A 27,889-nucleotide genomic window follows, 5' to 3' on the forward strand; every position below is an offset into this window, starting at 1 on the left:
TTATAAGTAAATCTTAGTCTTTTAGTGGGTCTATATCTCTGGGCTATAAACTTCACAATTTTTTCCAGTGGAATAGCTTTTTACCTCTAGGGGAGACAGAAAGGCTAAAAGCGGCTACAGTGAAAGGGATTCCTCCCCCAGTTGGGATAAGGTTCTGTTTATGTTTTTCCCCTTGGAGAGCTGGCTTTTGTTATAGAAAGAATGTTCTGGTCCTATTTCATAATGATTACTCTTACCCTCCCCCTACCAGAACTACTAGAAAATTCTGGATTCCACAAAAGGTATGTGTGTGTGTTGGGGGGGGGGGTGTATGGAGGGGGGGAGGTGCTGAGACTATAGCCTCCACTCTCAAGCTAGTCTACACTAAGTCTCTAACAATTCATCAAAATTACCACTAAAGTGTTCCTACAGGCTTGTGGCTTCAGCATTTTCTGTTCCAGGTAAGCAAATTTTGGTGATTCCCTGGATTCACCTAGTTTTTCAGATTTTCAGGGTGGTGGTTTGCCCTACAATCTTAATTCTCTGATGGGTCCAAGAAAAGTCATTCATTTTCAAATTGTTCAGCTTTTTCTTGTTGAATGAATGAAAATAAAAACTTCTAAGCTCTTTCCATGCTGGGGCTAAAACCAGAAGTCCACTAAAAATATTCTTATTTTATAGGCCAGCACTGATCTTTTGGCAGTACTAGCATTAACGGTGGTGTTGAGAAATAGCCTTCCCTCTACCTTGTATTGTGAATCAGTGTATTAATGTGATCAATTAGTCATGTCTGCCATGGGAATGAAGCCACATATTCGCCATTTTGATCAAAATTATTTCTAAGTCCCTTTCCAGATTCAAGGATCAACGACTCCTCTTTGACAAAGAGTGGAATAACACTGGGGTCCCCTCAATACGTATGAGAATCCTATTTCAGTTAATATTAATGAAATTGTATTTTCATACAATATTGTCCAAAAAATGTATACAGGGATATATCCAACATATCCATCAAATCAAAAGAAAATGACTTGCCCAAAGGTCTCATGTAAGTTTTCTATTTGGGTTTGATTTTTCACACTCTCTTTTATGGATGAGATTGAGAAATTACTGTTGTTTTGCATTGCCTCAGTCCCTATGCTATGGTTTTTCCTTAATGTGGGTTTTGCATCCATGCCTTTGAAAGAATAGGATAGAAAAAAGTGTCTAGTGTGTGTGTGTGTGTGTGTGTGTGTGTGTGTGTGTGTGTGTTTGTGTGTGTGTAAAACAGTATCCATATCACCACATGGTACACTTTTTATAAGGACCTACCAGAAAAATTTATCTCAAGGCTTAGCAACAGGAAAATGATGTTCCTCATGAAAAATTAGTTTAGTTTTTGACTTATGACTACTATGTTTTGTTTTCTACTTTGCTTTGGCTACCTACTTAGAAGCACAGAACCAAATTTGTAGCCTATCACTAACAAGAGAATAAAACCAGCTGATACATATTTTAGAATGTTAATCTTTCCCACTGATTTATTATTCTTCTAAATTTTCTATTTACTCTTATTTCCTCAATTATTTATTTTTTCATTTTTCTATTTAGACAGAAAAGTGACCAGAAGTAAGACTGAAAGAAGCTGTGAGAAAAGAAAAGACACTCAATAATTTATAAACTATGTATTTAGTCCTCTATATATACAAAGCAAAGCAAAGCCCCTTAGTCTTATTTTCTGCTTTATTTCTTTTCTCCAAAATCCATCTTTAATTTTATCAAATAATTCAGGAAGTCCTATTCTCCTAGCAACTTTAAAAACACTCTATTCTTTGTCAGGTCAAATGTTTTATTTGATATAATATAGTTTGAGGTTGAATCATGAATCTATTAACCTTTAGTTTGTTGTAAATGGATTTCCCCTTCTAAGAATTTTTAGACATTTTTATGTTTTCCTGGGGCTAGAGCTGGCCCTCATAAGTGGTCCCAAGAGTTGGTAGGAATTGAATTAATATAATCAGATCTTTCCAGAACATTTTTTCTCCAAAGATCACAGAATACTTCACAGGTAAGTGAACTTAAGGGATCTTTCTGAATGAGAACAGGGCAGTTTTGTTTTCTCCTTTCACAATGAAGAAGACAGTCCAGAGATTCACTGCAGGACATTCTGTCAGGGTGTGTGTGGAGTGTTGCAGGAGGGGAGAGGGTTAGAGGTTGATAGAGAAGTGGAGGCTGATTTAGGATTATGGGGAGATTGACAGGCCTACATAGTACATGAAGGCCTATAGCTTTGCCAAGGGGCCTGCAAATTTTTTCTGTAAAAAGGTAGGTAATAAGTAATTTAGGACTTGGGGCTATCTGGTTTTTGTTGCCACTTCTCAACTCTTATTTGGTAATGCAAAAGCAGCTATAGACAATTCATAACTTGATAGGCATAAGTGTGTTCCAATAAAACTTTACTGATGGACACTAGGATCTGAATTTCATAGAATGTTCACATCACAAAGTATTCTTCTTCTTCTTCTTCTTCTGATTTTTAAAAAGTATTTATAAATGCAAATAGCATTTTGTAAGGCTAACTGGCTATACAAAAACCCATGATGGGCTGGATTTGTCCTGCAGGTCATAGGCTGCTAGTCCCTGCCACCCCAAACAATTAAAATTCTCTAACACTAGAAAACTACCAGTTATCCTCTTGGACTAAACATTATCAGCCAGGTTTCCCACAGTTGATTTTCAATCACCATTAGTAGGGTTAACATACCTAGCTCTGGTACCTATCTGTAATAATTTTCATACATAAGTATATGAATCATCATCACACAAAGTATGCTAAATGTAGATTCTGTGACCCTGGGCAAAGCCCCTGAATCTACATTTTAACCATCATCCCAGGTAATATGATTTGTGAGTAGATCCAAACTTTGCAAATCAGTGGAGCATGATAAATTATTAGATACTTTGCCTATATAAAACAAACAAAAGCCCACCTGGTCCCTAGTGGCAATCAGCAAAGAAGGTGCTCAAAATACACTTGGCCTTCCAACACTCGTTTCCAGCAGCTGTATAAACCCCCATATTTCTTTATTTCACTCTTCCTACTCTAACTAGCTTTCTTTTCTGTGAACTCTTCTAATCTACTGTGTGCACTATAATTTATAGTAATATAAAGTATTGAATCTAGAAACAATTCAAGGCGATATCACTCACTGTAATCTACACTGACTTCATAAAAATGTAATTTGGACTTCTAAGTAATTGCACATGACTGAGTGTATGCTAGGAATCCCTGCTCCGATCTTAAATATGTAAAGATGCTGTACAAATAAAACAAAGACTATTAGCTAAACTTGAAATGAAAGGAAAGTCCCAAATAGTAGCAGTAAATAAGGACTCAAAATCAGAATGGTAATTGAATAGAATCAAGAGAACCTGGGTCAGGCATTGGCCACAAGGGCAGGAATTGGGGGCCACATCTTATACCAGAAATCTCAGAGGGTTGCTCCATACCTGAAACAGGGAATTTTGTGAAGCACTTGTTCATGTATTCTGCTTTTTTTTAAGATCAAATTCACTCTCTTTTCTTATTGACTAGGAGGAATGTCTTATATATTCTCCATGCAAACCTTTTGTTATATTTACATGGCCAATAACTTCTCTCAGTTTGTGACTTGTCTTTCCACTCTTGTATGGCATCTCTCTTTTTTTTAATTTAATGAACATTGTTGACTGATATGAAGTCCAGTTATTCAATCTTTTTTCCTGGGTTAATGATTTTTATGTCCTACTTAAGATATCTTTGCCTACTTCAAGGTCATGAGCATATACTATTTTCTTCTGAAGTGTTATTGTTTTATCCTTCACATGTAGGCCTGTGATCTCTCTTGAATTAATATTTTTTGTTCATGGTGTGAGGTATGGATCAAGCAAAAATATTAAAAGCAGCCAAAAAAAAATAGACTTTACCTCCAAAAAAGTGACCATATTACCACATTTGACTTACCAATAAAAACTATAGAAACTAGAAGATAATAAAAGGACTTTTGTTTCAATAACAATACTATTGACAATAGACATAAATTGGAAGCAGTCCAAATATTCATGAATGGATGAATTCTGTAAACAAAATGTGGTATACCTGTTTTATGGAATAAGTTCTGATACATGACACAACATGGATGATCTTTGAAATCATTGTTAAGTAATGTAAAAATGTAAGTAAAAACTTAATTTCACTTTCTAGCAGTATAACTATTATTTATTCAGGTGTGATTTTCTTTGTATGAATGAATCCTGATTGTAACTTAATAAGCTTCTTCTCTAAATGTTTTTCAATTGAGGCAAAATTGCATAACATAAAATTAGCCATTTTACAGTTTATAATTCTTTGGCATTTAGTACATTCATAATGTTGTGCAACCATCATTGCTATCTAGTTCCAAAACATTTTCACCCCAATAGGAAACCCCATATGCATTAAACAGTCACTTCCCATTCCCCCCTCTCCCCAGCCCCTAGAAACCACTAATCTTTCTGTCCCCAGGGGTTTGCCTATTCTTGGCATTCCATGTAAATGGAGCCATACAATATGTGATCCATTGTGATTGGCTCCTTTTACTTAGCATAATGTTCTCAAAGCTCATCCATGTTGTGTCATGTATCAGGTACTTATTCCATCAAACAGGTATACCACATTTTGTTTACACAATTCATCCATTCATGCCCATTTGGACTGCTTCCACCTTATGGCTATTGTCAATAGTGTTGCTATAAACATTTCCATACAAGTATTTGTTTTTTTTTTTTTTAATTTTTTTTTTTCAATGTTTATTTATTTTTGGGACAGAGAGAGACAGAGCATGAACGGGGGAGGGGCAGAGAGAGAGGGAGACACAGAATCGGAAACAGGCTCCAGGCTCTGAGCCATCAGCCCAGAGCCTGATGCGGGGCTCGAACTCACGGACCGCGAGATTGTGACCTGGCTGAAGTCGGACGCTTAACCGACTGCGCCACCCAGGTGCCCCACAAGTATTTGTTTTTAAGAACACTTGTTTACAGTTTGAAGAATACCTGTTTTAAATTCATTGCGGTATATAACTAGGAATGGAACTGCTGAGTCATAGGGTAATTCTATGGTTAACTTTTTGAAGATGTGAGCTTCTTGAATTTGTGACATTTTCTTGGTCATTGTCTTCAAAACTTGCTTCTGTTACATTCTCTCCTCTTTTTCTGATACTCTAATTCTAGGTATAGTAAAAGTTGACTGTATCCCTCCTGTTCCATGCACTCATTTTTCATCATTCTTTTTTTCCCCCTGTGCTTCATTTTGGTTATATTTCCTATTAATCTGGCCACAAGTTCATTAATCGTATGGTTTTGGTTTTTGTTTTCGCTATAACCTGTCTGCTGGTAAACACCTCTAGAGGGTTCTTAATTTCAGATATGTTTGCACTTCTAGACCGTGCATTTGATTTTTGTAAAACAGATTTCAGTTCTCTTTTAAAATTCTCTACTTTTCATCTTTCATTCACATTTTCCTGAACATACTGATCAGAGTTATTTAAAGTTCCTTGTCTGGTAACTTAAATTCCAAGCTCACCTGAGTGTGTACATACAATTTAGTTCTATTTTTTAGCATGCCTATAATTTTCAAATGGATCTTGGATGTTACAAATGAAAAAATTTTAAGGGTATGGATGATTTTCCATTCTCCAAAGACAGTTATGTTTTCTTCTGGAAAGGATATAGAATACCAGCAGATTACCTTGATTCTGTTGAAGCTTGGTTTAAGGCTTTATTTAGTAGGTTTGGTCTACTTCACATTTGCCTTACTCTATGACACTGTCCTTACTTCTAAGGCATAGTCATTACTTCTTTTTTTTTAATTTTTTAAATGTTTATTTATTTTTGAAGGAGAGGGAGACAGAGTGTGAGCGGGGGAGGAGCAGAGAGAGAGAGAGACAGAATTGGAAGCAGGCTCCAGGCTCTGAGCTGTCAGCACAGAGCCCGATGCAGGGCTCAAACTCACAGAGCATGAGATCACGACCTGAGCCGAAGTTGGATGCTTAACCGACTGAACCACCCAGGCACCCCGGCATAGTCATTACTTCTAAGGTATAAGCCTTGTAGAGCCACAGCTAAAAATAAGGGGACTTTATTAAAGCCTCTACACACTGACAGGACTTGAGCTCCAATTGGTTTCTTTATCACCCTGTGGTTGCTGAAATCTTTGTGCAGCATGTTAGCCTCTCAGGTGTTGGTTTTTGCTTGGTTTCTAGGGGTACATGTATACTTGTACATGCAGCTGAAGAAGTGGCCTATGACTTGTGGAAATTTTGTCACATTTTTTGGCTCCTTCTCTGTGTTTTGCTCTTCTCTGGAATTTTGCCCTTTAATACCTACCCACTCCGATGGCCCCAAATTCTAACTCTGAATTCCCAGCCTAATAAGAATGCTGTTGCTGCTTAAACTCTATTTCCCTAGGCTGTAATATGGAAATATTTTTAGGAAAAATTCTAGGGGGTTCACTTCATGAATTTTCCTTCTTTTAAGGATACCAGCCCCTCAAGTCTCCCTGTGTTGGTTATAGTGCAGTGCCTTCAAAAGATTATTTTATTATTTGATCAACTTTTAGAGTTGTTTTTAATACGAGGGTCAGTCAAATACAAACTACTTCATCATGGCCAGATTAGAAGCTCTCAATAAACAAGTTAACAAAATACTTAAAGAAAAAATAATCCCTGTATTAAATACATTTCTGCAAAGGATAGACAAAAAAGGAAAACTACTCAAACCATTTTAGAATGCTAGAACCCTGATTCTGAAGGCAGTAAACAACAGTAAAAGAAAACAAAATTACAGGATCATTTAGCTTATGAATATAGAAACAAAAATTTTAAATAAAATATTAACACACAGAGGGGATGCCTAGGTAACTCAGTTGGTTAAGTGTCCAACTCTTGGTTTCAGCTCAGGTCATGATCTCATGGTTCATGGGTTAGAGCTCCATGTCAGGTTCTGTGCTGACAGATTGGAGCCTGCTTGGGATTCTCTCCCCCCCCCCCCCCCCCCCGTCCCTCCCCTGGTCACACACTCTCTCTCTTAATATAAATACATAAACATGAAAAAAAATATAAACACAGAGAATACAGCAACGTATTAAAAAAACACTCCAGTATAGATAGGGTTCATCCTATAAATAAAAGCATAGTTCAATATCAAAAACTGTCCATACAATAATCTTAACATATTAAGGGAGAAAAACCACAGGATCATCTTGATAGATACAGAAAATAAATTGGACATACAGAGAAATGAGGGAGGGGCCAAGATGGTGGAGCAGTATGGAAATTCTCTGCTTCTCTCATCCCTGAAATGCAGCTAGATCAGCACCAAACCATTTTGCACACCTAGAAAATTGATCTGAGGACTAACACAACAATATGCATCACTTGAGCCACAGAACTCTGCAGGTATGCAGATCAGAGAGGTGAACTGGGGGAGAGAGAAGCCATGGAGGGTGGGGAGCTGTTTTTACTTCCAGAGAGAAGACAGAGACAGTGGGGAGTGTACAGGAAAAGCACTCCCCCTGAAAGCAGCTGGAGAGAAAGAAAGAGTGGAAACATGTGCAAGGAACTGAACAAGAAAGGGAGAAAGGAGAAAGGAGAAAGTTTCATTACCATTATGACTCTATAAACAGAGGAGTGCAGAGTCAGAAACTCTGCAGCTCAATACCTGGTGGTGCTCTGATGGGAAGCAGGAAGGGCAAATCCCCAGGAGCAGAGAGAAAGGTCTGAGTGGTCCTTGGGCCACACCAGGAGAGGCGGTTCCCCTACTGGGAGGACATGTGTTAGAGCCCATGCAGCCTACCCATAGGCAAAGGTCCCAGGGGACCCCAAATTACAGCCACTTTTGCTGGTGTTGAAACAAAGACGTCAGGGGGTGGTGAAGCCTGGCTCCAGATGTGTGTAGTGACTTACCATAATCCCTGAAATGCTGCTGCTACATGATCATGGGAAATTTTTCAGAGGTGGGCTACCACCCAGGTGCAGTCTTTTGGTTTCTGCAGTGGCATGGTGGCATAAGTGTTCTGGGAGGGCGGGCCGGCACCTGGCCATTGCTTGCTGAGACCCTCTCCCAGAGGGTCGGAGTGGGTTCAAGCCACAGGGCCCTCAGAAATGAGGGGTTTGGAAACAGCCCCATTTGAGATAAAATTTGGGAAGGAGGTGCCCACATGGCAGACTGACGACTTGGTTGTGGACAGTGTAGAAGCAGGGAGTGGATGGAAGCTGGAGACAAAGAGGGGTGCTTGGTTGCTGGTGTCATGAGCAGTGTTGTGATGCTAGAGACTAGGAAGCTATGTGATGCCATTTTCACCTTCCCTGCAGATGTACCTACACTGGTAGGCATGCCACATGTAGCTGAACCACCCCAGTAAGCTAAGCAGCTCCACCTAGTGGAGAACAGAGTCATTACATCAAGTCCTGTCCAAGGCACAAACCAAGCCCTAGAGGACGACCACAAGTCTCTCCCACTGCTTAGTGTATGGACTGTAAAGTGCTTCATAGTTTGACTTCTAGGGGAAACTGGATGTAATTTTGTTCAGATTTCATTCTGTTTGATGGTTCATCTATTCATGTTTTTTCTTCTCTTATTCTTGGATACAGAAAGATTAAAAAATTTATTTTTATTTTCTGTTTGTATAAAAAAGATTTTTTTTACTTTTGTCTACTATATTTTGTAAAGTTTTTAGTATATTTTACATACTTCATTTTATTTTATTCTATTTTATTGTATACATTTAAAAATATTTGAATGTTTTCCTTATCTTATCTTTTCCTTTCTTTTCTTTTCTTTTCTTTTCTTTTCTTTTCTTTTCTTTTCTTTTCTTTTCTTTTCTTTCTTTTCTCTTTTCTTTCCCTTTCTTCTCTCTTCTACCAAGCTTCTTTCAACAACCAGACCAAAACACACCTAGGATCTAGCTTCATTTGTTTTTTTGTGTGTTGTTTTTAATTTTTTTAATTTAATTTTTTTACTTTATTAATTCTTTTACTTCCCCCAAAGTGATGAAATGAAGGAATTCACCACAAAAGAAAGAACAGGAAGAAATGACAGCTAGGGACTTAATCAACACAGATATAGCAAGATGTTTGAACCAGAATTTAGAATCACAATAATAAGAATACTAGCTGGGGTTGAAAAAAGCATGGAATCTCTTTCTGTGTAGATAAAAAAAGTAAAATCTGGTCAGGATGAAATTAAAAATGTTATAACTGAGGTGCAATCTCAAATGGTACCATGGCAGCAAGGATGGATGAGGCAGAGCAGCAAATTAGGGATACAGAGGACAAACTTACGGAGAATGATGAAACAGAAAAAAAAAAAAAACAGACGGAAACTAAGGCAAAAGAGCATGATATAAGAATTAGAGAACTCGACTCATTGAAAGGGAACAACATTCAAATCAAAGGGGTCCCAGAATATGAAGAAAGAGAAAAAGGGGTAGTAGGTTTATGGGAGCAAATCATAGTAGAAATTTTGTAACCTGGGGAAAGACACAGGCACCAAAATCCAGGAAGCACATATAACTCCCATTAGATTCAACAAAAACCGACCATCAATGGGACATATGATAGTCAAATTCAAAAAGTACATAGACAAGGAAAAAATTAGGAAAGTAGCAAGGGAAAAAAAGTACTTAACCTATAAGGGAAGACTGATCAGGTTCACAACAGATCTATCCACAGAGACTTGGCAGGCCAGAAAGGAGTGGCAGGATATATTCAACGTGCTGAATTGGAAAAATATGCAGCCAAGAATTCTTTATCCAGCAAGGCTGTCACTCAAAATAGAAGGAGAGATAGAGTTTCTCAGACAAAGAAAAACTAAAGGAGTTTGTAATCACTAAACCAGCCTTGCAAGAAATTGTAAGGGGGACTCTATGAAGGGAGAAAAGATGAAACAAAGCAAAAAATACCAAAAACAACAAAGACTAGAAAGGACCAGAGAACACCACCAGAAACTGCAACTCTACAGGGAACACAATGGTAGTAAGTTCATATCTTTCAGTACTCACTCTAAATGTCAATGGGCTAAATGCTCCAATCAAAAGACATAAGGAAACAGAATGGATAATAAAACATCTTATCCATCTATATGCTGTTTACAAGAGACCCATTTTAGACATAAAGACACCTTCAGATTGACAGTAAAGGGATGGAGAAAAATCTATCATGCTGATGGTCAACAAAAGAAAGCCAGAGTAGACATACTTATATGAGACAATTCAGATTTTAAAATAAAAACTGTAACAAGAGATAAAGGGCTTTATATCATAATTAAGGGGTCTATCCACCAAGAAGATATAACAGTTGTCAACATTTATGCCCCCAACGTAAAAGAACCCAAATATATAAATCAATTAATCACAAACAAAGAAACTCATTGACAATAATAACATAATAGTAGGGGACTTCAACACCCCACTTACAACAATGGACAGATCATCTAAGCAGAAAATGAACAAGGAAAAAACAGCTTTGAATGACACACTGGACGGGATGGACTTAACAGATATATTCAGAACATTTTATCCTAAAGCAGAGGAATACACATTCTTCTCAAGTGCACATGGAATGTTCTCCAGAAGATATCACATACAGGGACACAAATCAGCCCCCAAAAAATACAAAAAGATCTAGATCATACCGTGCATATTTTCAGACCACAACACTATAACTCGAAATCAACCACAAAAAAATTTTGGAAGGACAACAAATACTTGGAGATTAAAGAACATCCTACTGAAGAATGAATGGGTTAACCAAGAAGTTAAAGAGGAAATTAAAAAGTACATAGAAGTCAATGAAAATGATAACACCATGGCCTGAAACCTCTGGGATGCAGCAGGGTGGTCATAAGAGGGAAGTACATAGCAATCCAGGCCTTCCTAGAAAAGGAAGAAAGGTCTCAGATAACCTAAACTTACACTTTAAGAGCTGGAAAGAGAACAACAAAAAACCCCAAACCAGCAGAAGATGGGAAAAAATAAAGATTAAGGCAGAAATCAATGCTATTGAAACAAAACAAAACAAAACAAAACAGAACAAAAAAGCAGTAGAACAAATCAATGAAACCAGGAGCTTGTTCTTTGAAATAATTAACAAAATTGATAACTCCCTAGCCAGTTTGACCAAAAAGAAAAAGACCCAAATAAATAAAATCAAGAATGAAAGAGGAGAGATCACAACCAACACTGCAGAAATACAAACAATAATAAGAGAATATTATGAGCAATTATATGCCAATAAATTGGGCAATCTGCAAGAAATGGACAAATTCCTAGAAACATATAAACTACCAAAACTTAAACAGGAACAAATAGAAAATTTGAACAGACCCATAACCAGTAAAGAAATTGAATTAGTAATCAAAAATCTCCCAAAAACCATGAGTCCAGGGCTGGATGGCTTTCCAGGGGAAGTCTATCAAACATTTAAAGAATAGTTAATACCTATTCTTTTGAAGCTCTTCCAAAAAACAGAAATGGAAGAAAAACTTCTGAACTCATTCTATGAGGCCAACATTACCTTGATTCCAAAACCAAAGACCCCAATAAAAAGGAGAACTATAGACCAATTTCCCTGATGAACATGGATGCAAAAATCCTCAACAAGATATTAGCCAACTGGATCCAATAATAAAAAGATTTATAAATGGGACTTATACCTGGGATTCAGGCTGGTTCAATATCCACAAATCAATCAATGTGATACATCACATTAATAAAAGAAAGGACAAGAACCACATGATCCTCTCAATAGTTACAGAGAAAGCATTTGACAAAATACAGCAACCTTTCTTGATAAAAAACCCTCAAGAAAGTAGGGATAGAAGGATCATACCTCAAGTTCATAAAAGCCATATATGAGAGACCCATCACTAATATCATCCTCAATGGGGAAAAACTGAGAGCTTTCCCCTGAAGGTCAGGAACACGACAGGGATGTCCACTCTTGCCACTGTTGTTCAACATAGTACTGGAAGTCCTAGCCTTGGCAATCAGAAAACACAAAGGAATAAAAGGCATCCAAATCTCCAAGGAGGAAGTCAAACTTTCACTCTTCACAGACAACATGATACTCTATGTGGAAAATCCAAAAGATTCCACAAAAAAACTGCTAGAACTGATCCATTTAAATCCAACTGCAGGATTTAAAATCAATGCATAGAAACTGGTTGCATTTCTATACACCAATAATGATGCAACAGAAAGAGAAATCAAGGAATTGATCTCATTTACAACTGCACCAAAAACCATAAAATACCTAGGAATAAACCTAACCAGGTGAAAAATCTATACAGTGGAAACTATAGAAAGCTTATAAAAGAAATCAAACCACACACACACACACACACACACACACACACACACACAAAAGGAAAAATATTCCATGCTCATGGATTGGAAGAACAAATATTGTGAAAATGTCTAATACCCAAATCAATATACATATTCAATGCAATCCCTATTAAAATAACACCATCATTCTTCACACAGAGCGCATAATCTTAAAATTTGTATGGAACCACAAAAGACCCCAAAGAGCCAAAGCAATCATGAAAAGAAAACCAAAGCTGGAGGCATCACACTCTCAGACTTCAAGATGTATTACAAAGCTGTAGTCATCAAGACAGTATGGTACTGGCACGAAAACAGACACTCAGATCAATGGAACAGAATAGAGAATCCAGAAATGGACCCACAAATATATGCCCAACTAATCTTTGAGAAAGCAGGAAAGACTATCCAATGGAATAAAGACAGTCTCTTCAGAAAATAGTGTTGGGAAAACTGGACAGCAACATGCAGAAAAATGAACCTGGACCACTTTCTTACACCACACACAAAAATAAACTCAAAATAGATAAAAGACCTAAATGTAAATCAGGAGGCCATCAAAATCCTAGAGGAGAAAGAAGGCAAAAACCTCTTTGACCTTGACCGCAGCAACTTCTTACTCAACATGTCTCCAGAGGCAAGGGAAACAAAACCAAAAATGAACTATTGGGACCTCATAAACATAAAAACCTTCTGCACGGGGAAGGAAACAATCAACAAAACTGAAAGGTAACCAACAGAATGGGAGAAGATATTTGCAGATGACAAATCAGATAAAGGGTTAGTATCCTAGATATATAAAGAACTTAATCGAACTCAACACCCATAAAACAAATAATCCAGTGAAGAATTGGGCAAAAGACATGAACAGACACTTCTCCAAAGAAGACATCTAGATGGCTAACAGACACATGAAAAAATGCTTAACACCACTCATCATTAGGGAAATATATATGAAAACCACAATGAGATACCACCTCACAATAGTCAGAATGGCTAACATTCGTAACTCAGGCAACAACAGATGTTGGTGAGGATGTGAAGAAAGGGGAACTCTTTTGCACTACTGGTGGGAATGCAAACTGGTGCAGCCACTCTGGAAAACAATATGGAGGTTCCTCAAAAGATTAAAATTGAGCTACCCTACAACCCAACAACTGCACTACTATGTATTTAGCCAAAGTATATAGGTGTACTGTTTCAAAAGGACACATGTACCCCAATGTTTATAGCAACACTATCAACTATAGCCAAAGTATGGAAAGAGCCCAAATGTCCATTGACAGATGAATGGATAAAGAAGATGTGTATGTGTGTGTGTGTGTGTGTGTGTGTGTGTGTGTGTGTACAATGGAGTATTACTCAGCATTCAAAAATAATGAAATATTGCCATTTGCAATGATGTGGATAGAAGTAGAGGGTATTATGCTAAGCGAAATTTGTCAGTCAGAGAAAGACAATATATGACTTCACTTATATGTGAAGTGGAATTTAAGATACAAAACTGATGAACGTAGGGAAAGGGAAGCTAAAATATAAAAATAGGGAGGGGGATGAAACATAACAGACTCTTAAATATAGAGAACAAACTCAGGGTTGCTGGAGGGGTTGTGGGTGATGGGATGGGCCAAATGGGTAAGGGGCATTGAGGAAGACACATGTTGGGAAGAGCACTGGGTGTTATACATTGGGGATGAATCGCTGGACTGTACTCCTGAAATCAGTATTGCACTATATTCTAACTAACTTGGATGTAAATTAAAAAATAAAAATAAATAATAATTAAAAAATTAAAACAGGATCATCTCGGTGGCTTAGTCAGTTAAGAATCTGACTTCGGCTCAGGTTGTGATCTCAAGTCTGGTGGGATCGAGCCCTGCATTGAGCTCTGTGCTGACAGCTCAGAGCCTAGAGACTGCTTTGGATTCTGTGTCTCCCACTCTCTCTGCCCCCTCCCCTGCTCACATTCTGTCTCTCTCTCCTTCAAAAATAAACAAACATTTGAAAAATTAAAACAAAAGAAAATAAAAGATAAAAACAAAACAGAACAAAAGTTATACACAAAGGTTTATAGCAGCCTATTCATAATCACCAAAAACTGGAAGCAACCAAGATGTCTTTCCATAAATGAATGGATAACCAAACTGTGGTACATCCATATAGTGGAATAGGAATAGTATTCAGTGACAAAAAGAAATGAGCAACCAAGCCAAGAAAAGGCATGGAAGAATCTTAAATGCATATTGTCAAGTGAAAGAAGCCAGTCTGAAATGGCTACATACTGTGTGACTCCAAGTACATGACATTTTTGGAAAAGGCAGAAAACAGAAGCGGTTAAAAGAGCAACAACTGCCAGAGATTCAGTGGGAGGGAGTGGAGGAATGCACACGTGGAACCTGGAGGATTATTACGGCATTAAAACTGTTCCATATGAAACTGTAATGGTGGATCTGTGTCTTTATGCATTTGTCAAAACCCATAGAACTTTATAAAGAGTGAGTTTTATTTTAAATTATGGACTGCAGTTAAGAATAATGTGTCAATATTGATTCATTAACCATAAAAAAAAAAGTGCCACACTAATGCAAGATGTTAACAGAGGAAACTCTGTGTGGGGAGTAGTAAGTGGGAATGGGCAGGGTATAGGGAATTCCATGTACTATGAGCAATTGCTCTGTAAATCTAAAAATGTACTAAAAAATCTATTAACTATTTTCTTAAAAATTCAATTGGGGATCAAAAAAAAAGTGGAAGAAAATTTGCAATTTCCATTACTTAAAAAATAAATAAATAAGACCACTCTAATAATGGACCCGGATGTTAAATCTTCTGAACCTGATAAAGACGGTCTACCAAAAATCCAGAGAAAACATACTTTATGATGAAAATTAAGTCATTCCCATCCAAGTGAAGAACAGACAAGGATGCCTTCTACCGTCCTTACCATTTAACACTGTATTGAAGGGTCTATTAACTAGTTCAAAAAATAAAAATTAAAAAGAAAAGCACACGGCTATTGGAAAGAAAAAAACAAATGTATCACTATTTGCAATAGAAAATCTAAAAGACATCATTGAAAAATTTTGGTAACTAGTGATAAAATTTATCACAGTAGCTACTTAAAAGACGAACATATGAAATCTACAGTGTTCTCAAATACTAAATACAACTAATTAGAAAATGTATTAAAAAGATGACATTCACAACACTAGCAAACCGGTAAGATCTTTGGTAATTAATCTATCCAAATGCACAGAAACTAGATGAAGAAAATTATGAAATCAGATTTTTAATTCCTATTCATAAATAAAAATATATTCAAGATGGAATTAGACCTAAGCATTAAAAAAAACTTTAAAAATCTAAGGAAAAAATAAATCGTTATGATCTTATGATAGGAAATGGTTTTCATTATACTGTACAGAAGAGAAAATAAATGAAATAAATGTATATGGAATAATACACATAGCTCTTAAAAACATGTTGAGCAAAGAAAGAAATTTGCAGAATAAGCAGGTTTTTTACTTCATATTTATATAATTGTATATAATTTTCAATGATATAATTTATGTACATCTTTAGAGCACATAAAGCAAAACAATAGATACTTTAGAGATTTTCCTGGCTTTAGTAAAAATATAAAAATAAATATAGTCTGGCAGCATGCAATCTAAAGTTACATAAGTGGTTATCCCTGGGAATTCATGAGACTAATTAGCAGAACAGGTTGACTTCAATTTCATATCTGTGATGTTTCGTTTTATATAAAAATATCATAAGTGAAACTTTAAAACATTTTAATACTTATTAATTATGAGTATGGATACAGTAATTTTTCATATAATCATTTCTGCTGCTATTTCAGACTTATAAAATAAGACAGTCAGAGGACCCTATGAATGGCTCTTTAATTTATTTATTTATTTATTTATTTATTTATTTTTTAAATTTTTTTTTTCAACGTTTTTTTATTTATTTTTGGGACAGAGAGAGACAGAGCATGAACGGGGGAGGGGCAGAGAGAGAGGGAGACACAGAATCGGAAACAGGCTCCAGGCTCTGAGCCATCAGCCCAGAGAATGGCTCTTTAATTTATAATAAACCAACCTCTCATCTTAGAAAAAGAGTCAATAAAGAGTCTCCTTGGAACAAACTTCTACACAAAAAATTTTAAAGTTAAAACAAACAAACAAAACCCAGGCCAAAGTGAAATAGAAATTTTATAAGGAAATGGGTTGTTTTCTAAGGGTGGAATGGAGAGCTGACAATAGATGCCAACTGTTAGCATTTTCTTCCCTGGGAGCTAGATGTGGCCAACTCCACTGAGTACTTGTGAGGCATTATGGGCTAAGAACAGGGAAATTATGAGTTCAATTAAAATTTGGTCACAGAATCTTTAAAATTAATTTGTTCTGCCTGCTACTAATTTCATTCTTGGTTACTAGACTGGTTATTTATTTGTTTGTCTCAATGAAAAGAGGAAGTGCTGCTCGTGGAGCAGATCGAATTGAAGTACACATGAGGGGCAAAGAATGGTCATGTATTAATGAACAAGACAGAGCTGATCCTGCAGAGGTTCTCAGCACTATTTTCTCACTGCAAATTTATTTTTTAAATTTGATGACAATTTGAGTGAAGAACTGCACAAATGTCTAGGGTTTCTGTTTTCTTTTTTCCAGTTTTGCTGGGTAGTTTTCTCACTTTAGAACTGGAAAGAACTACATGGTCCTAAGGACGTTCTCATTTACAGACTTGGAAACTGAGACCCAGAGAGGGTAAAGCATTGGTCCAAGGTCATACAACTCATTACTGGGCTTCCTTCCAACCCCCCTGAAAATAATTCCATGTTCTAATTCTAAAATTATTCCACCCCTATTAAAAACGCAGCTTTTAAAAGTCACCCTTTACACACCATAGCCTCTCTTGGCCACAGGAAAGACCTTGGCAGTGGAGTGGCAAGTGAACTCATTTGAACAGGGGAGGTAATTCCTGGCATCAGTAGTGTCTCTGGGCTTCAGCTTCTCCATAATATCTCTTATACACTCAGATTCCAGAGCCTGAAGAAGACGTGGCCACTTTCTGCTTCCTTTATGAGGAATGGTGATGCAGTCACCAGGAACAGTGGTGCTTTACTGTCATGTTAATAGATGTACCTGTAGTAGTTTACTCTCCACAATAAATCTCTCATTTCCATATATATGGAACCCATTGTGTTTGCCAAGCACATTTCATCTATAGTCTCATTTGAACCTCAAAACTTTCATGATACAAGTAAGTCAGGCCCTATCATCCCAAGTTTCCAGAGGAGAAGGTTGAAATGCAAGGAAGGAGTGCACTGAATTGGCACCAGAGACCAGGGCTCGTGTTGGCATGCCCACCTTGAATTTTGGCTGCTAGCCATTCCCTGGGTCCTCTTTGCCCTGATACAGCCTTCCTCCCAGGTTGTATTGGGTCTGGGAGACACAGAATAACCAGTACTGGTACTGCCTTGGGGATCATAAGCCTGTGTGAAAGGGAGGGGAGCATAATTATCTTTTTCAAAGGATGCATAAGGAAAGTCACTGGAGGTAGCATGATAAAACTTGAATAATGGAAGGCTCAAGGGGTTCTGGTCTAGGAGGACAACATATGGACCAGTGGTTTTCACATCCCTGCTTCACTATAATCACTTGAAGTTGCTTTTCATTTATTCAAGTTTTGTTTAAATAGGTACTAGATTCACAGGGTTCAGAAATCAAAAGAAACAAAGGGTGTATGGTGAAAAGCCTCCCTCCCATCTCTATATCCTAGTGACCCAAATCTCTCCCTAGGAGGCAAAAAAAATGTTATCAATAATGTTAAGTAAAACATATATTTACTTCTTCTCTACGCACACATTTTTACACAAAAGATGGTATTCTAGATACATTGTTGTTAGCTTTCTTTTTCTCACCTAAATAATACATTTTGGGAATTGTATCATATTAGTATACAAAAAACGTCCTCTTTCTTTTTTAAGCTATATGGTATATAATACCATGCATATACCATGATTTTCATTTAACCAATTCCTTCCTAATAAACCATTAAGTTCTTTTCAATCTTTTGCTATTACAAACAAAGCTGCAATAAATAGCCTTGTGCAATGGATTTCTAAGAGAACTAAGTTTTGTTCTAAGCTCTAATACTATGCAGCCATGTGGCCTTGAGCAATCAGTTAGTATTTTGACCTTTTAGAAATGGAAAAAATCTCGGGGCGCCTGGGTGGCACAGTCGGTTAAGCGTCTGACTTCAGCCAGGTCACGATCTTGCAGTCCGTGAGTTCGAGCCCCGCGTCAGGCTCTGGGCTGATGGCTCAGAGCCTGGAGCCTGTTTCAGATTCTGTGTCTCCCTCTCTCTCTGCCCCTCCCCCGTTCATGCTCTGTCTCTCTCTGTCCCCAAAATAAATAAACGTTGAAAAAAAAAAAAAAGAAAGAAATGGAAAAAATCTTAATGACCATTTGGTCTAGCATTTTCTTTTTTTTTAAATATTTATTTATTTATTTATTTATTTATTTATTTATTTATTTATTTTGAGAGAGAGACAGAGTGTGAGTAGGGGAGGAGCAGAGAGAGAGGGAGACACAGAATCTGAAGCAGGCTTCAGGCTCTGAGCTGTCAGCACAGAGCCTGACGCGGGGCTCGAACTCACGAACCAGGAGATCATGACCTGAGCTGAAGTAGGACAGTTACCGACTGAGCCACTCAGGCACCCCAGTCTAGCATTTTCCCAAAGTATATGCATGGAACACTAGTCCCAAAGGGTGTACACCCTGCAACTTGATAGTCCAAACTAGATTCTGAGAAGACCATAATGAACAAAAAGTAATTAATCCAGGCTTTCACAAACTTGTTTAATAATGGGGTGACTTTTTTCAGATATTGATGGTTAATTTTATGTGTTAACTTGTTGAGTATTTTTGGATGAGATTAACGTTTAAATTGGTATACTCTGAGTAAGTAGAGTGTCTTCTATAATGTAGGTGGGCCTCATCCCATCAGTTGAAGGCCTGAGTAGAAAAAAAGATAGGCTTTCCCAAGTAAGAGAGAACGAGAGGAAGTCCAGCAGATGGCTTTGGACCTCATTGCATCATCAGCATCTAGCACATGCTTGAACAGCTTGTTTTAAACACTAATCTCTCTAGGAAGATAATATAAACTTGTAAAATAAATTTTAAAAGATTCAAAGAACTCCAAAGAAAAGATTGAAGAGACTAAGGTATGATGAGTTGTCAAATAAATTGCCCCATGCTAACTACAGGAGGTTAGAGACAGATGAAGGTCATTTGAAATTTACAGAGGATGTGAGAATTAATATTGGTCACAAAGGATGAGTAGATGCAATGGCAGAGGTGTGAACGTTAGACATTCTAAGAGTCAAGAAAACATAAGGCATGTTCTGGGCACATTGGAAACCAGTTTGACTAGGCCACCAGTCTTCACCAATAATCCTTTCATTCTCTCATTCAATTCGTTATTGAGGATCTACTATGTACCAGAGACCATTCTAGGTACTGGGGATATACCAGTGAGTAAGACGAATTAATGCCTCTGTTCTCACGGCACTTACATTCTAGAAGGGGGGAAAAATAAATAAATGTGTCAGAGTGGGGATAAATGTTATGAAGAAAAAAATAAAGCAGGATAAAGGAGTTACAAGGAGTATTGGCCTGGGGGAAAATTGCTCTTTTACAAAGTAGCCAGGGAAGGCCACTTTGGTCAGCAGACATTGGAGCAGAGTCCTGAAAGAAATGAGAGTCGTGCAGATTTCTGGGGGAAGAGTGTTGTACACAAAGGAAAAAGCAAATGCAAACACCAAAGATGAGAACGTGACTGTCATATTCAAGGAACAGTAAGCAAGGGAGGAGGACTGCACAGGGGGTAGGAGGGTAGTAGTAGGAGAGCCAGTTAACTTGGGCCTATAGGTCAACTTAAGGGCTTTAGTTCTAAGTCAGATGAAGAGACACTGAAGGATTTTGAGCAGAGAAATGGTAGGATACCTCTAGTTGCTTATTGAAAATAAACTATAGGAAGAACAAGGAGATCTTGCAATAGTCTGGGGAAAAATAAAAATTGTTTTGAATTTTGGTAGTAGTAGTGGAAATGGTTAGAAGGGTTTGGAATCTAGATATATTTTGAAAGTGGAACTAAGAGGATTTGGTGATGGATTGAATGATGGTAGTGTAGGACAAAGTGTTCTGTACAAGGAGGGAAAAATCCTGGGTTCTGGTCTGTCTTGTTACTATTTGGTCCCATGACTTTGAGTAGCCCACATAACCTCTTTGGGCCTTACTTACCCCACTTGTAAAATGGGGTCATTAATTTCTTGTCTGGAGTTAGGGGCATCAAAATTAGCACTCCATTATTTACTCTTTTGTATTTCTTGCTATAGTTTCATGTAAAGAACTATATGTTCCCTACTACATTGTAAATTTCTTAGAAGATGGGACCTTGTCTAATACCCCTCTATATCATCCAGTGTTAATCAACTGATTGAGAATAAACAATCTTCAAATAATATAGTACTGCCCACTACTTCTTTTATTTTTCTGTGAATCTTTAAATTTAGTCCTTAAGAACAAGCTCCAGTTTCAAAAAGCAAGAAAGGAAAGGGAAAGAGGAAGTTACAAATCAATAGTTACTACGTTGAGGGAGGTAGATTAGTTAAGAAAGGCTTACTAAAGAAGTTGAAAGTGTGACATGGGAACTTAACTTTAAAGGAGAGCTAATGGGAATGCAAGCTGGTGCAGCCACTCTGGAAAACAGTATGGAGGTTCCTCAAAAAACTAAAAATAGAACTACCCTACGATTCAGCAATTGCACTACTAGGCATTTATCCACGGGATACAAGTGTGCTGTTTCAAAGGGACACATGTACCCCCATGTTTATAGCAGCACTATCAACAATAGCCAAAGTGTGGAAAGAGCCCAAATGTCTATTGATGGATGACTGGATAAAGAAGATGTGGTATATATATACACAATGGAGTACTACTCGGCAACCCAAAAGAATGAAATCTTGCCATTTGCAACTACGTTGCAACGGACCTGGAGGCTATCATGCTAAGTGAAATTAGTCAGTCAGAGAAAGACAAAAATCATAAGACTTCACTCATATGAGGACTTTAAGAGACAAAACAGATGAACATAGGGAAGGGAAACAAAAATAACATAAAAACAGGGAGGGGGACAAAACAGAAGAGACTCATAAATATGGAGAACAAACTGAGGGTTACTGGAGGGGTTGTGGGAGGTGGGATGGGCTAAATGGGTAAGGGGAACTAAGGAATCTACTCCTGAAATCATTGTTGCACTATATGCTAACTAATTTGGATATAAATTTAAAAAAATTAAAATTAAAATTAAAACAATAAAAATAAATAAATAAAGGAGAGCTAAGATTTTGTAAGATAGAGAAGGGAAAGAAAGGCATCCCAGGGAGAAGAAAAAGCACTATATGAACATGCATGCTGTGGAAAAAGAACCATTGCCCCAAATGGAGCACAACATGCCCCAGGGTAAGAAAGGTAGAAGAACAGAGAGGGGCAGATCTGAAAAGTTAAGTGGCATTTAGATTATGATAAACTCTGTATGTTGCTCCAAAGTGTTAACATTACCAAGGAGAAAATGGGAAGTTATCTTTAGAATGTGATCACCATGACAGCAAGTTCTTCTGCCTATTTTGTTCTCTATTGTATTCTTAGTGTCTATCACATGTCTGGCACATAGTAGGTGTTCATTAAATAGACACCAAGTGAATCACTGTTTTTAAACGTAAGAATGACATAACCAGATAGTATTTTAGAAAAATAACTGGTGGGCACCCGGAAGGCACAGTCGGTTAAGCATCTGACGTTGGCTCAGGTCATGATCTCACAGTTCAGGTGTTCAAGTCCCACATCTGGTGAGCTCAAGCCCTGCTTCTGGTGAGCGTTGCCTCTATCTCTCTCTCTCCCTCTTTCTCTCTCTCTTTCTCTTTCTCTCTGCCCCTCATGGGATTCTCTCCACCCCCACCCCCACCCCCACCTCTGCTCCTTTGCTCACTTGTGCCCTCTCTCTCTCTCTCTCTCAAAACAAACAAACAAACAAACAAACAAACAAACAAACAAAACAACCGGCAACTGATTGGAAGGGCCTGGGACGTGAGATAGAAAAGGGGCAGGGAGAAAAGAGGCAGCTAGCTAGATTATTGACAGTCTAGGTGACAGTCAGTAGGCCAGGTATACAATGTTCTTAAATATAATCAATAGGAACTTTGTTGAATGAATTTAAATAATTGAATGCTAATAACAACTACATTTTCTTAAAAAATATTAGTATGCAGGGGTGTTTGATAAATATTTATAAGTTTAATGTAGGAAAGCCATTAATTCTACATCATCTAATCTGCTTTGTTGGCTGAGTGATCAATCAATATGCAATGACTATGATACTAAAACTGCTGTAACTGATTCATTTACTTTGGAGAATAATATTCTCTACAATGTACGCAAAATAGTTAATCCTTTCTTGCAGTGATGCCTGGTTTACATAATTCTTTTTTTATTTTTTGAGAGTGAGAGTGTGAGTAGGGGAGAGGCAGAGGGAGAAGGAGAGAGAGAATCCTAAGCAGGCTCCATGCCCAGCCTGGAGCTTGAGGTGGGGCCCGATGGATCTCAGGACTGTGAGATCATAACTCCAGCCAAAATCAAGAGTGGATACTTAACCGACTGAGCCACCCAGGTGCCCCTACAAAATTCTTTAGGACATGATATCAGAGTCATAAAATTGCAAAAGGTGAGAATGCAAAGGGATTATTTGTGAAAATATTAAGGATGTAGAGGAAATCCTTAAAATAAAAAAGAATTTTCAATGGGACTAGAGAGCGAGTAAGAAAGAGAGTCCAGGCTGAGGAAGACTAAGAGCTGAGGAATAAAAATTAACAAGAGTATGAGAAAAGATAGGAGACAAGACAAAGCAAGTGAAAGAGGTCAGGGTTGAGAGACATTCAGAGAGGACTCAAGTAGAACTAAATATTGGTCTTACATAAAAAAGGACATTCAAGTAACAGGATACTGGGGATGCAAACAAACAATCAGACCCAGGTAGCTTTAAATCCTGAGCCTTGCCTTCCTCATTGTTAAAAAGGGGAAAACAGTAGCAACATTCCATGGTGGTTGTGAGGATTAAGTGAGATGATAAACATGAAGTACAAGGCACATAATAAAGTATGTGACACAGATAGCTATTAATTTCATCAGGAAGAAAGCAAAGGGCTGTTTCTGTAAGTAAAAACAACTTAGGAAAGGTTAACCTGAAGTAATAGTCAGAAAGGGGAATGTGCTTGAAATTTTGGAAGCAGAACAGAATCACACTAAATCATGCTATTGACTTCTTATTCCTTCATGCCCCTTGCTGTACCAGGTTGGATAGATATTTGATAATAATCCCAACAAAGTCAAGCATTTTAATAAAAATTTTAAAACAGAACAACAACAAAAAAAGGCTAAAAATGGTTATAAGAAATTAGGGCTGCCTACCTAACTTGTGGAGTCTAGTGCAAAATGAAAATGCAAGATCCTTTGTTTAAGAATTTCAAAGGTGACACAGAGCATTAAACCAAATGCAAGGCCGTCCTGAGCACAGAGCCCTCAGTGACTGCATAGGTCACAAAGCCATGAAGCCAGCCCTGCAAGGGATAAACCATGCTGGTAAAGTTTATGTCTAAGGCTCTAAAAGTAGTCAGGTGGTAAAGTTTATGTCTAAGGCTCTAAAAGTACAAGCCTGGGGCCCTTGGCAATGAGAATATTCAAGAAGTGTGTCAATTAACTGTGAAGGTTCTGGGGTCTTGAGATACATGGCATAGAGGCACTAGTCACAGTGCCAGCTGGCCCTGAAATGCTGGTTGATGGCCAACTGACATTAGAAGAGTTGGCACTAACTGCTTTTGGGACCTGCATGAAATATAATCATTTCCTGCCTCCTTGATTTTTCACATTTTAGTTAATTAAGTTACCACTTGAGGACATAAAGTAAGCCAGCGATTTAATTTTTAAAAAACCATTCTAGGACACGTAAAACTTTCATTCTGGACCACCTGAGGTGGGTACATTTCCAGCTAATATGAAGGAGGTGGCATTTCTCCCCAAATCCAACATCTCCTAATGTGGATACTAAAGGCAGGCTTAGCCGTGGGAAAACTGGTCACATTTTAAGGGGTAAGTTTGTTTTTAGCATTCCCACTTTTCATCTCCCTTTAACTGTCCTCCTAGTGAATGCTAACAAAAATAAAAGCCCTTTTAGAAAATGCACCGTAAATAGTTTCAACAGTTTCAATCTACCAGAGACAAAAGATAAAGACAGCAAGCACACTTGGGCATTGTTATTTCCCTACTGTTTTCATTTTCCTATCTTTTTCCTGTTCCTGTTCTTCTGCTCTTTTATCTTCTACTTCACCTCCTTATTTACTTCAATCCAATGTAAATGTAATACCTGATTACAAAGTACCTCATTGTGTCACCACAAAATTGATTAGACAGTGAACCAATCTTGTTTCCAATCCATTTACAGATGCTTATTTCACCTCTTTGGGTGGAATATGAAAAAGCAGCATCATTATTATAGTGACATTTGGCAATTACTTGTCTTGCTTCTACTTAGAATTGTATCTAAAACTAAAATGGAACCTAGAGGTGACTCTGCTTAAGCACCTAATTTCACAGACTTAAAACAACTTCAGAGATAGACCTTTCCAGGGTAAACCCAGGCACACGTGGAGAGCACGACTGGCATACAAACCAGTAAACTGTACCACAGGACTAAACAGAAAGAGCACAGAGCTGTCAACTAGCAGGTACTCAATAAGTATGTGTCCAACTGAGTAAAGAAATACAAGAAGACATGAAATTCTAGAAACCTAGGTTCTAATAAATGCTCTGCTAGTAACTAAATATACTAAATGGTTATATAATTAATGATAAATATGAATTATACAGTAGTAGAGATGTATTATAATAAATTATAAGGAAAGTTATAATTATAATAAAGATAACAAAGATAAAATAATTATATATGAAGATAATAAAAGCATTGATTATAGATAAAGATAAACTGATTAAATGCTCTAACCTTTTACAACCTCTTTTTCGTCATCTACAAAATAAAATAATATTGTTTTGACCAAAAGCAGAGTTCCAGGCAATACTCTTAATACATGTGCTATACATAATTTTTATTAATTATATAACAATCTAACTTTGGTAAGACTGTTGAAAAGTTTAAAGGTATTGTATTTGAAGTTATTCTTTTCTGGAGATCCTGAAAACACTGTGGCCTTGAAACTTCGTGTTTTATCCTCAGGGGCGAGTTGTGATATAGAACAGACGTGAACTGTCTCCCCATACCACTTTGTTAAAGGTGTGCTTCAGGAGTAAAGCATGTATTTTACAGTGTGATCGGGGAAGGTCTCTGAAAAACAACCCTGTATTATCATTGTGACACTTTTCTCCCAGTTGAGACAGATTCACATTCAACATTTGTCAAATGTCCTCCATTTACAATGGTCTGTATTTGATGTTAGGTTGAACCACACGAAATTGTCCTTCTTGTAGGTCAAAAACAGTCAACGTTGGCAATTTTATATGGCTCAACCTAATACTTTAACATGTTATCTCCCTTTTCTCTTACAATTATGCTACAAGGTATATGATGTTACCCTCATTTTACAGATGAAGAAGTGAAGGCTCAGAAAAATTAAATTGATTTGCCTAAGGCTCTACAACTTGTTAATAGCAGATTATAGGTAGAAACCTAAGATCTCTGGATTTCAAGTAGGATGGTATTTCTTCTGTACTACAAAACAATACAACAATTTAAAAGACAGTGATTCAACAATGAAATAAAATTGGGTAGGGCATTGGGGAAGATTGAGTGGGTTGAGAAGCTCTAAGAGTTCCAAAGAAGTTGAGAAGTAAAGAAGTGAAATAAAATAACAATTTCCTACAAAAATATATCAATTCCCTTCCTCCTGGAGACGATGCAATTGTAACTTCAATAATGTGTGTGCCTTGGGCAGAGAGCACAGGAGACAAGCAACAGCTACCACATGACTTGAGGGTTCCAGGAGGCAGTAAATGATTATAATCTGAGTAAAGGGAGGTAGAGACAGCACTGAGGGGAGAGAAGAGGAAGTGATGAGACTGGGAGGGAGTCAAGAGGATTTTCCTGTCTGTCTGCTAAACTCACTCACAGTGTAGCTCTTGGAAAACTGAAGTTGAGTACAGAAGCAAGTGAGCAAAAAGCAACTGTTAATTGAATAGATTCTGAAAAATGAGGTTGTGCCGGATTAATCAGCCTCTTTTTGCAATCTGTCCACTAAATCTGATATTTGGGCTGTGTGTTGTTTTCTGTTAATTAAAATTCTTAGTACAACTGCAGGAAAAATGCTTTGTTCTTACAGATATTCCCAGGAGTGTTGGAAGGAGAATGTGCCAGCTAAAAATATCCCATGAATCTGAGGGAGAAATTCATAAAACTGTATGGATCATGATCTTTGACAAACATTTCGGTGCCTTTTGTTCTCTCACACCCAAACTCTGGCCCAGGAAAAATAAAATAAGATAAAATAAAATGTCTTCAGATAGTCATATGTGTCTTCCGTGTGTCTTCTCCATTTCTCTCTCATGATTTAGTGAACACTAATCGCATACAAAACACTATGTGAAGTAATGGAGGAGGGACTAAGAAAGAACCACAACACTTTTCTGTCTCTTGTTACACAAGAATAAGTTAATTTACATTATGATCGTTGGGCCTTTATGTGTTCTACTTCAAAAGCATTTTAAATGAGGACTTGGGGGCATGAGTTAGTAGTGTGGTGTGAGGGCAGGAGGAAGAGATGTCCAAACCTAGTTCTTAACATAGGGTCTTTGGATTCCTTATGAGGTCCAAGGATGGGCTTCAAGGAATCCATAAAAGCCTTGAAATCTTGTCTAAAACTGTGTGTGTATTTCGGCGTATACACATGCATTTTTCTAAGAAAATCGATAGTTTTCATCAGAATTATAAAAGGATTGATTACCTTAAAAGGTACCCTATACCCAAAGAAACAGCACTAGAGATTTGGCTCCTGTGATAAGTGGATAAGGATCTGGGAAATCTCTTTAGATTTAGAGGTCCTTCCTGAGATTTTGAGTTCCACCAGCCCATAGACTGCTCCCTCACTAGGTTGGTTTTCTTAAGCAAAGGAAGATTGCTGCTGCTGGTGATACCACTGATTTTGCCCTGTCTGGAGTAGAGGCTTTATGCTCTCCTTATGGCAAAACTCTGCTCTTCGTGAAATAAAAACGTCCCCCGTGCCACTGGGAAATCACCCATCTCTTCACTCTGGGCATGCCAGATATCCAGAAGGGCATTTTCCAAACCCAGCTGGCCAACTTCCTCTTCACCCCCCTCCTAGTCTGTTAGGCTAACCCCAAGGTTTACAAAATTACCCACACAGAACAGGAAATGCAAATGTTAAACTGCTCATAACGT

At 37.5% G+C, this 27,889-nt stretch overlaps 1 protein-coding gene and 1 long non-coding RNA gene across 7 annotated transcripts in view; one reads left to right on the top strand and one right to left on the bottom strand.

Annotated features, from left to right (window-relative positions):
* The window catches only part of HPSE2 (heparanase 2 (inactive)), a 711,059-nt gene that overhangs the window by 170,379 nt on the left and 512,791 nt on the right, over positions 1 to 27,889 (bottom strand). The gene's annotated exons all lie outside the window — the stretch shown is intronic.
* On the top strand, positions 293 to 27,000 carry LOC109492632. Its single transcript, XR_002146571.3, has 2 exons — positions 293 to 440; positions 26,814 to 27,000. It is a non-coding gene; the product is annotated as an uncharacterized LOC109492632 (long non-coding RNA).

The sequence above is a fragment of the Felis catus genome, chromosome D2, assembly GCF_018350175.1.
Source record: "Felis catus isolate Fca126 chromosome D2, F.catus_Fca126_mat1.0, whole genome shotgun sequence".
NCBI lineage: Eukaryota > Metazoa > Chordata > Mammalia > Carnivora > Felidae > Felis > Felis catus.